The 15,115-nt window shown below is 35.2% G+C and overlaps 1 long non-coding RNA gene across 1 annotated transcript in view; it reads left to right on the top strand.

The window, feature by feature from the left end:
• The first annotated feature begins 2,092 nt into the window (after positions 1 to 2,092).
• LOC114358789 (uncharacterized) overlaps positions 2,093 to 15,115 on the top strand; it is a 73,581-nt gene continuing 60,558 nt past the window's right edge. The window contains exon 1 of the long non-coding RNA XR_003656395.1: positions 2,093 to 2,261. This is a non-coding gene — a long non-coding RNA (uncharacterized LOC114358789). The remainder of the gene's footprint in view (positions 2,262 to 15,115) is intronic.

Here is a 15,115-nt window from a genome sequence, read left to right as displayed (position 1 = left end):
TTTTTGACCAAGTAGTAAATTTATCATAAAAATAGATAAGAAATAATAGTAGATCATAAAATTATCTATTAAAATTGTCTTTACTCCTTTTTCCTAAGAGTCACCGATTAGGAGGTAGAAGGATTCAAAAAGTTAGTTTTGATGTTCTCGTTATNAGTGGACATGGCTGCATCCCAATGGCGCTACAAAAAAATGAGATAGACTTCATCTTGTCGACGAAGAAGCATATATTCAATGATGTCTCTGTGATCAATTCGGTCAAAACAGGAAGCGATCACCGAATGGTAAGAGGCACATTGAATATCGGACCCAAGCTCGAGAGATGTCGACTGATGAAGTCTACGCTCCGCCCAGCGCCCATCCAACTCCAAAACCCCAACTTCGAGAAAGAGGTCAATTGTCGAATCCAACTCGGATGGGCAGCGTTCGGGAAGCTTCGCCATATACTCACGTCCGAAATACCGCAGTGTCTTAAGTCGAAAGTATTTGANAGCCTTGTGCCGCCACAACGTAAGTTTTAATACCAGGTTTACTGACCTTGTACCGAAGGAATGGAAAGTATTAGAAAGTTACTGCCGCAGCAAAGGTGTTAAGTTTGACCTTAAATATTTTTTTTAGCACACGTCGGATCGATGGGGACTTTTCACAGTTAATTCATAATGGTGCTCCGAACATTCGTACCAATTTTCAGCTGTATGCGAATTATTGCAGGGTTCATGTCTAATTTGACTGGACTACACATGAATTTCATTCGTTCATTCGAGCGAAGTCCGTGAGCGCAGCTCTGCCAAGCGACCGAGCGAGTAAGAAGGAATGATTTGATCATGTGCGTGTTAGAAAAGGACGAGAGATGTGATGACGGACGAAACTGGGCATTTTAAATATGAACTTTAAACTCAAAGATGTAAGGTTTAGATTTCCTTGTCATGATTCGTATGATTTCATTAGATAGCAGGCAGATGAAATGAATGATTTTTCACTAGTCGCGCGGTATTGATAGTTGCATACGTACTATGCTGTGAAACTGTTTGTTTTTTGTTGTGCGACATAAAATGAAACAGTTATATTTTAGCTAATTAGCAATCGTTCATCATAATTCATGCTTAATTAAAAGTAGCACATAATATGAAAGAGCTACATTATAACACTGCGAATAAAAATCATTGCCTGTGAAATTTCGCATGTGAAATCGTATGAACAAAAATCATCATTTCATTGAATGAAAATGAATGAAAAATAGCAATCATTTCCATGCCTATTATACTCCAACACCGCGAAACTGCATTTTCGTAACTTGGTGTGTTGAAATATGGGACGACCGGTATGCTACTGACGTACTCGTAGCTACGCCGTAGTCAAGTGAGCGCTACGCTCGTAGCGGTTGGCTACGCTACGACGTAGTCACCTGTAGACTTCGTAACCATATTCAGATTTTTACGTTTCAAAAATGTGAAACTCATATGAAACTATGCAATTTGTTTAAAAATTATGTTATTTTACGTATTAGTCGTTTCAGCAAATATGTATTAGCAGTTATTATTAACATTAACTTTGATACAACTTACAGTCCTCATTTTCATACTAAACTTGATTACTTACCTAATTCATATCATATTTTTAGTTATTTAAAGCAAGTACTTACTCACTTATGAAACTGATCTGAATTACTAATAAGTTTAGTCGTATAAAGTCAAGTTTTACAGCTAAAAACATAAAATACCGTCTGGCATATGAATAAGTTCAGTAATCCAATCTAAATATCAAGTAGAACACTCATTATATTAATGAAATAAGATCTTAGAAAACTGGTAGACGTTCAACAAAAGAAGATTATTTAAAGAACAATGAAGTGGATGTATAGAATTCTATAGTTGAAAACGTTTCGTTGATTAAAAGAAAACTCGCTTTAGGGCGTTGTAGGTATATTGACCTTTCCAACCTCACCAGTCTTATATATCTGACGGATGACCAGCATTTACAACATCCACCTTTCCGTCACTTTAGAATATTAACAGTTTTTATTGAAAATCGTGGAGCCGAAAGAGATGGGGCGATCGCAGCGCCGAGAGCTCAGTGTCGGTTTCGCCGAGCGCAAGGACGCACGTACCCATCTGTCCGTTGCCTAAAAACGATCGAATTACGAAACTATAGTGTTGAGTGCGTGTTGTGTAGTGCTGTGCTTGTGTGACCCGTGAGTGTTTACTTTTTGAGTTACAAAAAAACAAGTGACTATCACCCGAGTGATTTCTTCGGATACGACGGTAAGCTCTTAACTCAGCCCTTCGGCGCTTTGGTGCTTTACTGCAGGCTTCGTGGCTTAGGCATAGCATTGTAGGGTTCACGGTCGTAAAAAAGAACAAGTTGAGTTACGGTGAACGGGCGATGCAAAAGTTTTTCGGTTTATTTTAGACAAGGAGGAAGGGTTATGTTTTAACCTGATTTCCGCAAGCTTGAGTTTATTGGCCATACGTTTTATGAGTGTTTTGAGTGTCTTAATATAAAGTTCGCATTTTGATTAATATAAGAACTTTGAAAATAGTCGTAGATTTTTTCTATTTAAAAAGTTTCTACCCCATTATTTAAAATTATAGCTTGACACGATTGAGAAATTAGAAATTTAAAGGCATTAAGCTATTCTCAAATTCCAGCGATTAGCATTCCATATTAAATTATTTCTTTAGTTTTTGTATAAAAAGTAAGGAAAAATATTCAATAGAACTGATTGCCTAAATATAAACTACAAAATCTGAAGAATCCCAATTAAAACTACATTAAACCTATTTTAAGACTTAGGGTCAAAGTAAAATGTAGTCCATAGCACAAATAACTACTTACCTTACGAATTTATACACTTTAAAAATAACCTTTTTCTGCAGTTAATGATTTACTTTACTTACAAAATTAGCTTAAGAGTAGTTCATAGCGGAAATACTATTAACAATACAAAATCAAGTGACATGCCAATGAAAGCTCTTGGTTTAGCTTTTAAAAACACTAAATAAGAAAATTAATAAAATGTTATATTTTTTAGACAAAAAGTGATCACATTTATTTGTATTATACTGATGTCAGAAGACGTCAGAAGTAATATCAAGAGCAGTGATCTTAGCAGCTATCACGATAGAAAAAGAAGAATACAGAAACTCACTAAAATCAAATAAAAAATGTTCAAAGCACACAATTTTATAATTTTAAAACACTCTCAGCATTAGCATTTTTATAGCAAATAATTTATTCTGAATACTAAAATCTTTCTGTTTGTCTTTTACTTTAACCTTTAACTGGTGACCTGCCCGTCTCTCAGACACCACGTTTCGTTTTTTTTATTTATCTCCCCGCCTTTTTGTCGCTTCTCCCCGTGCGTTTTGGTACCTTCCGCGTTTGCCATACACTTTCGCTCAGTAGGGGGCGCACTAGCTCAGGGTCTCCTGTGTTGCCTGTGTGGAGCTTTCGCCGTCTCACAGACGTCAGGTCAGTGCTAATGTGTATTTTACCTATGTGTCTGTTGTTCGTCACCTCACAGTTAGTTTACACAACTTCATAGTGTTTGAGGAACGTCACAGCGGTGGTAATGTATTGTTATTATCTTTTATAGAATGTATCATGATAAATAAACGAGGTCTGCCAAAAGAAGAAGGGTTCTTAGTCAGCGAGGTATAATACAGGAGCTTCTAACAGAGAGCGACGACGAGTGTAGTAGTTTTGACGACGATATACGCGATCCTGACTTCGTTTTAGAAAGTCTGCATGTTACCAAATCTGAGCAATCTGGAGATGAAATCAACACCTCCTCCATTTAATAACAGTGTCCTAACGAAATAGGAGGGGTTGATGGATGAGGTGGAACAAAGTGTTTCAACTATTCAACATCCTTATTGGCCTATGTATAATCATATTCTATAGCTTAACTCAGTCGATATTTTTCAGGAATAAATTCTTACGTCTTAAACAGTGATTGCGACAATCCTAACAAGGTAACAGCTTCTTATTATCATTGGATAGCTCTTTAGTTATACCTCAATTGAAACTGGTGGCTTATAATGACTACCCTACCCCGCGAGCTGCGTTCAGTTGGTGTTGATGAATAAACACCTAGACCGACTTCTGCCTCGTCCCAAAATCATTCTTGGATTAAAAGAACATTTGCCATTTGCCTTAGCCATGTAATAAAATGTACTAGGTTCACTAGAACTTATTATGATAAACCTATGTGCCTAAATTGCTGCAAGCAAAATTGTGATGTCTGTAGACGTGAACGTTTCTAGTAAGTGATGTTTGATGATTGTAGTTTTTTTAATTTCTTATCTTAGGATAGCTTTACCTGCTGAGTCGTGTTGATTAGTACCTAAACTATCTAAAAATGATCATTAGGAAGGCCCCAAAGTGTATTTCTGGGAGCTAGTATGCCCATTTTAGGTGACTAACATTTTTTTAAATGAAAAGTACCTTGCTCAAATAAAGACTGATTTTGTACCAAAAACTAATTTTTTTTTAAACCATGTTTTTATATTATTTGGACAACTATATAAGTTACGAAATTCTTGACCTCAAACTTATTTTACGTTAGCCAATTTTTTTGTACATTCGTTTTTCTTTGACGTCTCTTAAGAGCGTTGTCACATTTTTCATGCAGAAATCGAGAATTTGGCAGATTTCGAAATGATTTTAGTCATATAATTTATTGTTATAGCTTCTTTTGACTTATATCATCGTANTAGCATTTTTATAGCAAATAATTTATTCTGAATACTAAAATATTTCTGTTTGTCTTTTACTTTAACTAAGAACTTCATTAGTACAAAATGTACTAACCGACTTTCCACGATGTCACTTTTGTTTGATTTTGTACTTTAAGTAATTAAATAAAACAGAAAATGTATTTAAACGTAATTCAAAAGACTGAAGTATAGTCTTTAGTTTTTAGATAAATATCAATAATGACAAATCATTATTGATATTGAATGAGCCTAACTAAAATTGTTTTATTAGTGTTAAAAAAGGCGTGTCCACCAATAGTCAATCAAATCGTTCTACTAAATCAAAATTCGTTCTCGTTCTTATCAAACAAACGCCTATTTTCTTTAAATCTACATTTTTTTTCGGTCTATTAAGTTTATTATTATAGCCATACTCCGGTTATAATAATATTTAATTACAAGAACAGTGTTTCGGATGTTGGTAAGCCTATCCAGTTCATCACCTTCGGCCTGATCATCTCTTTCCATCAAATGAAACGCAGGCCATTCCCCATTGAGACTAAAAAAATATTTCAGGTCAAAAAAGTCTGCTTGATATTCATGAAAGAAACAAAGGGAATATTATTTACAAGGTCAAAACACAATTCCTTGATTAAACTGGGGCTTGATACTGTGACGGTATTATTTATAATATCACATATTACAGCTCTGAGAGGATTGTAACCGAGTTATTAATCTCAATTTATCATGTCGTGAGCCTCGCTTACCAAATGACTTTTGGTTTGGAACAGAGCCTGTTTAAATTAAAACTTTAATTAATTATTCAAAATTAGCGAGGCCCGCGACGATTTTTAATATAACTTTCTCATTTGGAACGGCTGAAGACATTTTTTAATAAAGACTGGGTTAGATTTTTAATGCTTTTGCAATGAATAACTAGATTTGGCCTGCGACTTCACCCGTGCGAAATTATTTTTTTCACAGAAAAACGTATCGTTCTAAATTAAAGCCTATGTTATTCTGATGCTTAACATATTGCTGTAAAGTTTCATTCACGTTTATTCACATCACAATCTTTCACGTTTATTATAATAACTAGCTGTGCCCGCGACTTCGTCCGCGTGGAATAATGACTTTGGGTAGGCACTTTTAATAATTTAGTCTAATTATTTTACAAATAGCTTTTGCTCGCGACTTCGTCCGTGGAGAAGTCGAAAACGTTCTCATACGATTATTTTTAAATGTTTTAAGTTATTTTCTAAATGTTTGAATACTTTTAAAATATAAAAATCAGGTTAAATAAACATGAAAATATTTTTTTCTTATATTTTATGAATATGCAGCTCGGCCTTTGATCCGGTGAAAGTTACTCGGTGGTATTATTTTTTTACAACGAAATCGAAAACTACACCTACCGCAGTATTATTGGTAAACTTTTTTTTATATTTTCCTACGGGTGCTGGAATCACCAAGCTTCCAGCATGCCCCTGGCCGTGGGAGAAGGAGCTTTTCCTCAAGACTACTCCCACTACCTCAAGGGCCTCCGCCAAAACTCTCGCGCGAAAATGAGTTTATGTATACAGCGCAACTATGCATTGTTGGGCGAGCGCACGCAGCGGGCACCCACTCCGAGGTTTAAGTGGAGGCCCCTAGAGTATGGTAGTCGTTAACATGACGTCATGATTGTAAAAAATGCACTAATGAGTAATTAATATCAACTTTGAAGCAAATCACCACTAAAATAACTTTCTACCCCTTTTTAACTTAGGGGGTGCATTTCACTAAAATACGAAACACGTCTTCCATTAATTCTGTTATAGAATGCTTATGCAAAATTTTAAGTAGATTGGACGAAGGAATCTCGTTATTTCATACAAACTTTGCCCCTCCTTTTTACCTCCTTAGGGGTAGAATTTTGGAAAATCCTTTCTTATCAGATGCTTACGTCATACAAAGAACACACCGTCCATGTTTCAGGTCTTTACGATCAGCGGTTTAGGCTGTGCATTGATCCATCAGTAGCGCGCGTAGTACTTGATCATTATTTTGCTGCGATGTGATTTTAAAACTGCGATATCTCCTAAGATATTTATTGAAATCGAATGGTGTAAAGGGCAAGAATGTTTAAAATTAAATACTTGTGGTGAATAATTTATTTATTTGGATAAGGATTAATATCATGTTTATAAAAACACCTTCGCAAATAATGCATATTTTAAAACATATTTTTTTTGCATAAAAATGGTTACTATGAGCCAACCTTAAAAGATAGACATATGCTACCGCGGACTTTTTTAAAGAACTTTTAAAGGGGAACAATCCTGTCATACATGATTTTTGCGAAACTTTAACCGTTTACGCAGCGTCAGCTCTCAAAAGGAAAAAATTGACTGATTTGAAATATTCTTGATTGGTGCTCCGCTCCTATTGGTCTTAGCGTGATGATAAATAGCCTAAAGCCTTCAGGAACTAACGGGCTATCCAACACAAAAAGAATTTTTCAAATCGATCCAGTAGTTCCTGAGATTAGCGCGTTCAACCAAACAAACAAACAAACAAACAAACTCTTCAGCTTTATAATATTAGTATAGATAGGATTATGTATATCCTGAACATTCGCAAATGAGAAGTTAAAACGTTTGATAAAAGAAAATGGTTTTTGATCAGAAGTAGTATGCGATAGTGTTCAAATACCTGCTTTGTTAGTTATGCATAAAAAATATATAAAAAGTAGATTTTGGCACTTATGTAATACCCAAAGCCGTAAAAAAACTAAAGACGTGTCCTTTTTAGTTTAGAATATAAATAATAAGCTTTAAATCAAATCTATTGTTGGCCTTTCGTCGGAAATTAACGTTCTTTGTCTTCAATTTGTTAGACGAAATATTAATAAAAGAAGCTCTACTAGTTCAGAAGTTTAATAAAAGACTCCTATTAAATTAGTCACTAAAATTTTCTTGTTATTTATATTTTGATTAGTGTTTGGCTTCTTCAAAGGAAGTTTATTAAACGAGCTACGCACTACTTTAAGGGTCAAAGTTGATTGTGTTTTTTTGGCAGTTATTATTTGTTAAACTGACATTAATCTTAGGTAAATAAGGCATAACTTTATTATGTTATATACAATTTAAACGTATTTTACGTACAGTTCGTGACAGCCAAAAAGTTCCCAACACGTTTGTTTTACAATTTGGAATAAGGTTGTGTTATCTTTTTGTCCACTTTGGGCGTCACAAATTGTTTGACGCTGACTGTACCTACGTGTGGTAGTTTAGGTTAGGTATCGAGTAGGTATATGTTGGCCTGTAAAATAGCGTAAATACATTTTAACTTTAGCGAAGTTCTGTTTTTAATTGAGATTTAAAAAAAATAAATAATTGGTAAGCCCCTTGAATACAAACAATAATAATGGCTTCCTGTTATGTTCGGATTGGAAGAGGCATAATAACGTAATACTTTGAGCATTTGCGAGTAATTTAAAAATAATCTTTATTAGCATTCAACGTTAAATTATTTCTCATTACGGCCTTATAAGTGTATATGCCCAAGTAATCTTTATAAGCGTTATGGATATAATATGTATACCGGAAATTTTCATTAATTAAGTTCGTTTGCGTTTCCTTTGACGTGTTGTTGGAAATATTTTGCGTGCATTAATATTCTACGGCGTTAGCTGAGGCCTGCCAGGGGTTCTAAACATTTCTGCCTTCTCAGCCAACTGTGGAGGCAGAAAGCCATTGCCCGTGGCACTTTAACCTATTTATACCGCCTTTAACATAAGACCATGATAGTAGTGCGGCAAAGAATTTTGGTATATTTTTATGTCGATGAGGGCCAAGTTCATATTTACTTACTGTTAAATGTATTATTGAATGTAAATGAATTATTAGCTAAAGATAGCATTTCTGACATTGCATCTTTTCTGTAAATGATAGTTATTACGATGCCCTGAAGTGGTTCCGTTGTTTTAGAATCAATTATTGTATTATTTAAGAAAAAGTAATAAGTAGTCCACTCATAAGGTAGACAGACCTCATAAAGGTAGCAAGAAGGAACTGGATGCCGTTGCCGGAAGAAAAGAAATTAAAAATTCAATCCAGCGACTTGGCCCGTGGACCAAGCTAAAAGTGGGTCAAGTCGCTGGAAGACTCATGTATGAGTATGAGTATGAGCCCACAGGGGGCGATGGTACATGTTGAGAACCGCTGGCACCACAGTAAATATTGACGCACGGTAACCCAATCTGTATTCCGTAACGAGCAAGAGAACTATCGAATTTGTTTTGTAAGCGTAATCCCATCGAGAGGAATTTCCTGCGAGAACAAACAGGTTTATACTGAACACGTATATTGGTAAACTTATTGCCCGCGGCTTCACTCGCGATGTTTTTGTTTGTCGTGGAAGGATTTTATCGCGTTTGATCGCGTCACTTAGATATTGTAGATTACACAGCAAGTTACCGTATGTAGATATCATAGGTGCTTTTTAATCTACATTGGGAATTTCTAGGCCTTTTTGCAACAAAATATTTAGTCTGATATGCTTTCAACAGTATTGTACATAGTCTCGGAAACAAATTGCTGAAAAAGTTGTCATCAATAAGTCATCATTATCATTTCAGCCATAGGACTTCCACTGCTGAACATAGGCCTCCCCCAATGCTTTCCATGTTGCCCGGTTGGTAGCGGCCTGCGTCCAGCGCCTTCCTGCTACCTTTATGATGTCGTCGGTCCACCTTGTGGGTGGACGTCTAATGCTGCATTTTCCGGTACGCGGCCTCCACTCCAGAACCTTGCTGCCCCATCGGCCGTCAACTGTCAAGTAAATTATTTAAAAATAGTCCAAGAAACGAAACTTAAGCATTTACAAAACTTTCTTTATCCTCTTTAATCGTGACTTTTAAATCTAATGATACAGACAAAATTATATTCATAACAATTTTATTGGAATCAGTAATATTCGTAAGTATTTTCCGTAAATGTATGTATACCTACCTACATTATGTAGGTACAGTTGACAACACACCAGACTATACATTTTTGTAGCAAAATCGCCCGTATTTCATTATACCGAAGACGTCACAGTGCTTAGCTCCTGTACGTAGACAGTTTGAAATTTCATCAGGTTCAAACTACCAACAACAAGACAATAGAATAATTTTAGCTTCGTGGAACAAACTCACTATAGGTTACGCCCTTCCCAAGAATAGTGAGTGAATTTGATCGACTCGAGTGACAGGTCCAAATTGAAGTTAGGTCTGATTCTGACTATAACACAATAAAGAAGATTTCAATAGAATTTAGTTTAATTTATTCCATTCTGGTGTTAACATCAGATGTGCCTTTTGCTGCTTAAAAAAACTTTTTCTATACGACATAGCTAGAATTACTCTTGTTTGTAGTGCTGTGAAAAAAAAATTAGTTCTTTACTTTGAAAAAGGAATGTCAAAGTTCCCTGAATCTTAACTCCAGAGCAATCTCCGCGAAAAAAGCAGAAATTCCATTTTCAAATTGCAATATGAAATGGTGGCTTAAGGTGGCATTACGACTGACGACCTCTCCACGCGACAGCTTATCCGGCAGGCGTTAACTCTCAAACACGCCCATTTTTATCTCTTTTAACACTAGAAGGGCCGGGCTTCATTCTATACCTTCAAAGACCGCAGCGGTCAATTTGACGGTACTAGAGATTAAGTGAGAATACTTTTGAAATTATTACAGATTTTAAATAAAAAAATTAAATATAAATAATACAAATGTATTTTTATTAGTAGTAAACAATTTAGCATTAAAGTTAGTAACATTTGTAACAAGTAATAGTTTTTTTAGACTCTTTTGTACATTTTCCACATTCAGCTTTTTTACAGATAGTGCAGTTTTCATATGTTTTTTTTGTTTACAATTACTATTAATTTGACATTGCCCCCTCTTATTGTTTGTAGTACATGGTTCACTTGTTTCAAAATTAGTTTCTTGTCAATGAGTCGCAGTTGAAGTGAATTTTTACTCTTCACGTAGTTCGCTCACTAGTTGAAGGATAAAATCATGACGAGAAATTTTTATTCCTGTGACTTTTTGATATATAATCCACGAGTTTATAGCTGCTAAATCAAGTATATTGTAAAAAACGTGAACAGGCCATCTCCGACTTCCAAATACACCGTAAGAGCTGGCTCTTACAGTGTATTTGCGTGCCATTAGATCGATGATGTCTACACCAAATTTTGTTGCATTATAAAATTCAACTGTTTCAGGCAGCTTTTTTTTATCAGTACCTATGCTTACGTTAGGGTGTAGAGTACTCAAAATAATAAAAAAAAATCCTGGTTTTCCTTGATAGATAGTAAGAGTTATATCGGTGTCGGTTTTCATTATGAGAGTTTCATATCTTATAGTACGAATACCTCTACAAATCGGTGGTACTTCTCGTCTTGCACGGCGCATTGTTCCAACAATACTAGTCTTTTCGACCATTAGTTTTTAGCCAAATTTAGAGACGTGAAAAAGTTGTCAGTGGTTACGTTTCAGCTCTTTTGGAAATAGGGTTGTACTAGTTTCAAAACCACATAACAACGACTGCTCACCGAACGAAACCAATGTCTACTGTAAAATGTAAACAAGCTAGGCATTAACAACTTACTCAGAATTCAATTCAACATAAATAAAAACAAAAGTACCCACATTAGTTTGAAGAAATCGTTGTTTACTATTCTTATCTCCGTTTTTATTGTATGCGGTCACATTGACGGTGCGCGGTCTTAGTAGGTATTTGTCATCGAAACTCATATACAACATATTGTTATTTTTTTTTTCATATAGATTTAGCTTAACAATAGCAAATTAGGAAAAGTCATAAAATATGAAAAGAAACATAAACATAGTTTGTGAAATATTTAACAATGAAATTGCTTTGCCGCCAATTTGACTGCCTTGGTCTTTCTAGTGTTAATCGAAACTCTTTTAATCGAAACTGTGAACACTGGCTGCATAGAAAAAGAAAAAATGGGAGAAAGAAAAATAAGACAAGTTATATTTTAGGTTTCTTAATTTATGAACACTGGCTGCATAGAAAAAGAAAAAAATGATGAAAAGAAAAGAAGAACGGTCACGCCCCATACAAAAAAAACCCAGACCCGACAGAAACGAGACATACCTCAGTTTTTTTGTCATGTCTTAATTAGTTAAATTATATATTTTTTATACTCGAAATCGATGTATAACACCAAAATATTACCCTTTGTTTTTGTTCAGGCGTTATATAAAAACTAATACAAAATGCCTATTTATCACCGAAATTGGTAAATGTATGTACCTAAATGTCTATTACAGCTGCTATGGAATGTATCTAGGTGACCTGGAGATACAGACGGATTATACAGGGTGGTTATACATATGGAACCATAAGTGATCTCACTCGATTATTTCTAAACTATACAAGATATCGAAAAACTAGTTACTGATTCTGAAAGTGCTTCACGAGCTCTTTCAAATGGTGCCAATAATAGATTACAGAATATGGAAGCTGGTAACATTTAATTTTTGGATTTTGTAACTTCTCGTTTCCACCCTGTATAATCCGGTTGTATCTCCAGGTCACCTAGNGATTAATTAATCATATCCTGGACTGAAATTTATTAGGCAACCCTTAAGCAATATAATTATTGACATGTTAAATTGTATATAAAATATGTTTCATCAAATAAGCATCTCGGTGAAGGTCGTTGTATAGCGGGATCTTATACTATGGCTGCATGGAAAAAAAAGGAAAGAAAATTTTGGCAAAGGTTTTAAAATTAAAAGAGGCTGACAATAACAATTTGGTGACTGTGTTTCTTGTCCCGAAGCAGTGGTAGATAAAGTAGACTAATACTGGGACTGTAGAAGCGCTTTTTAGAAGGTCTATTTGCATAAAATCAATGACTTTTGTTATGTCAATTTTCAAATTGCGTAACAAAATGGAATCCCTTTAGGTATCGTGTCATGAACTGTCGACTTTTCAACGCGAAAGCAAATACGGCGGGCGTTAACTCTCCTATCAAACACGGATCGTTCAATAGCAATCGCCTCGAGTTCGTTAAACGTGACGTCATTGCCCAGCAATATTTTGATTAAAAATTGATTGCTTATGGCCTTAGTACGAAAATATGGTCATATCAAATCATATCATTTTTACGCAGTTGCTAGCGTCATCGCTGAACTGTATGGCAGATTGTACATTGTCCTTGGCGGACACTTTCAAGAACTAAAATGTTCATAGATTTTTTTTGATGCACTTCGTCTCTCTTTTTTTGACGACGACGTTGAATGCAGACTCACTCTAAGCACACTGATGATCTTCTAAGGGTTGCGGGAAGGCGCTGGATGCAGGCGGCGAGCGGCCAATCTAGAAGTCATTGGGGGAGGCTTATTTCAGCAGTAGATGTCATGTGACTGAAATTAATGATGATGACAATGACCTGAAATAATGTCAATTTTAATAACTTTTTATGAAATGTTAAATCACAGCAGTTCATAGCATGTACGAGTATGCCCATATTATGTAAACTAGAATTACAAGTAAAGCTCACTAGCCTTCGTGAGTTGCAAGAACTATTAATAGGTGTGAAAATACGTAAACTTTAATGGCTGCGCTGAAATAATCCGATTTAAATGTACATTCATTGTATGTAGGTAACTCATATTCTGTGCTCATACTTTGTTAAAGAATAACAAAATGTATTACGAGTAATTAAGGATAATGGAGTGTAGTTAAATTGCATCTTTATTATTATTTCGATAATATCATTGTTCTCTTTTTAATTAAATTAATTTGCATTCATTAATGGATTGTATTGCTGATTGCATTAATTTATCATTACGAGAAAATTGATTAAATTATTTTTCCCGTTCTGCAACATTTTTCGTTGATGCTCCGCTCTTATTGGTTGTTAGTTGATATTAATAGCCCATTAAATTATCCTTTTTCGATTTAAGTACTTCACAATAATATTTTTTTTTGGGTTAGTAGTAGTTTCGCACGATTTTCCTTCGCACGAATGTGCGAAACGTCCCCTTTGAATAATTTTTTTTTAGTAGGCGTTTCGCCCGGATATATCAAAAGTATTAAAAACGGGTGCAAATCGACCCCTTTGAGAACTAGTAATCGCATACTACTAGTTCAAAAAAGAGTCGATTCGCACGCGATTTTAATACTTTAATACATCCGGGCGAAACGCCTACTAAAAAAATATTATTGAAAGGAGACGTTTCGCACGTTCGTGCGAAGGAAAATCGTGCGAAACTACTACTAACCCTTTTTTTTAATTCAAACCCTACTTTCTGTGAAAAGCGCGTTCAACAAAACAAAAAATAACTCTTTAGCCATAGTAAATCAATACTAATTTAGTATAAGATTGAATCTCACAAGGCTTCAGATTTTAACTAATACAGAAGCTCTAAATTCAAAACTTCTTCAATAAATTCAGTTCAGTGTCAACAGATTTTATTATGCATGAAGTTAATTAAAATAGGCCTCGCTTCATCACGAGAACACTAAGCAAATGTATGCCAGGGTCGAATATTATAATAGCAAATCAATGTTGGTGAATTCATTTAAAATATTTTAAAGGTCGTTATGAATGATAAAGCTTGGGACTGGAATTCGCTGCCTGCTGCTGTATTTCATGAACACTATAATCCGGGCCTTTTCAAGGCGAGAGTGAATAGGCACTTACAGGGCAGATATGTACCATCCTAGACTGCATCTCACTTAACACCAGGTTAACATCTGCCCCAGCGGCCATCAGCTCTACGAGCTATGTGCCCCGCCCTCTGCCACTTGATTTTAGCGATTCTGCGGGCTGTCAGTCACTTTGGTTCTCCTACGGATCTCCTCATTACGTACAGTATTCTTTAAATTCCTGTTATTGCAACACACACAGCGATAGGCAATTAAATTCTTGTCACGGGATGAAGGCGTGTGAAATGAGCCAAGCATTCATCATCATTATTTATCTTTATGACCTATTTTGATCCACATTTTATCATCTTTATCAACTCAATTAATTTCATAAAAAATTCTCGAATCCATTACTTGTTTTTTTGCATGCATCTTTTGCTACTAAACTAAACATACTTACGTACTACCACGTCACGCATCCTACGAGTATTCCTAGGTCTCATCGATCTTTACACAAAAGTACTTAATAAAAAATGTTAAGTGGTTTAGACGTGAAAACGTAAACTACAGAATATTTATAATATTAGTAGGTACGAAGATACATCATACGTGTTTGACAGTAACGTTAATTTAAGGTCATATTAGAAGCAACTGTTTACAAAGAATCTGACTCAGACTCTTAGAAATCGATCTGTTCCTAAAAAACCAGTCTTTTCGACCCTTTTCATCGAACCTACCTCAAGGTTATCGAATACTTAGAC

Source organism: Ostrinia furnacalis, unplaced genomic scaffold (assembly GCF_004193835.3).
Source record: "Ostrinia furnacalis isolate ACB-3 unplaced genomic scaffold, ASM419383v2 OfSCF4106, whole genome shotgun sequence".
In the NCBI taxonomy this organism is placed as follows: domain Eukaryota; kingdom Metazoa; phylum Arthropoda; class Insecta; order Lepidoptera; family Crambidae; genus Ostrinia; species Ostrinia furnacalis.
This window is presented reverse-complemented; position numbering and strand designations above follow the sequence as displayed.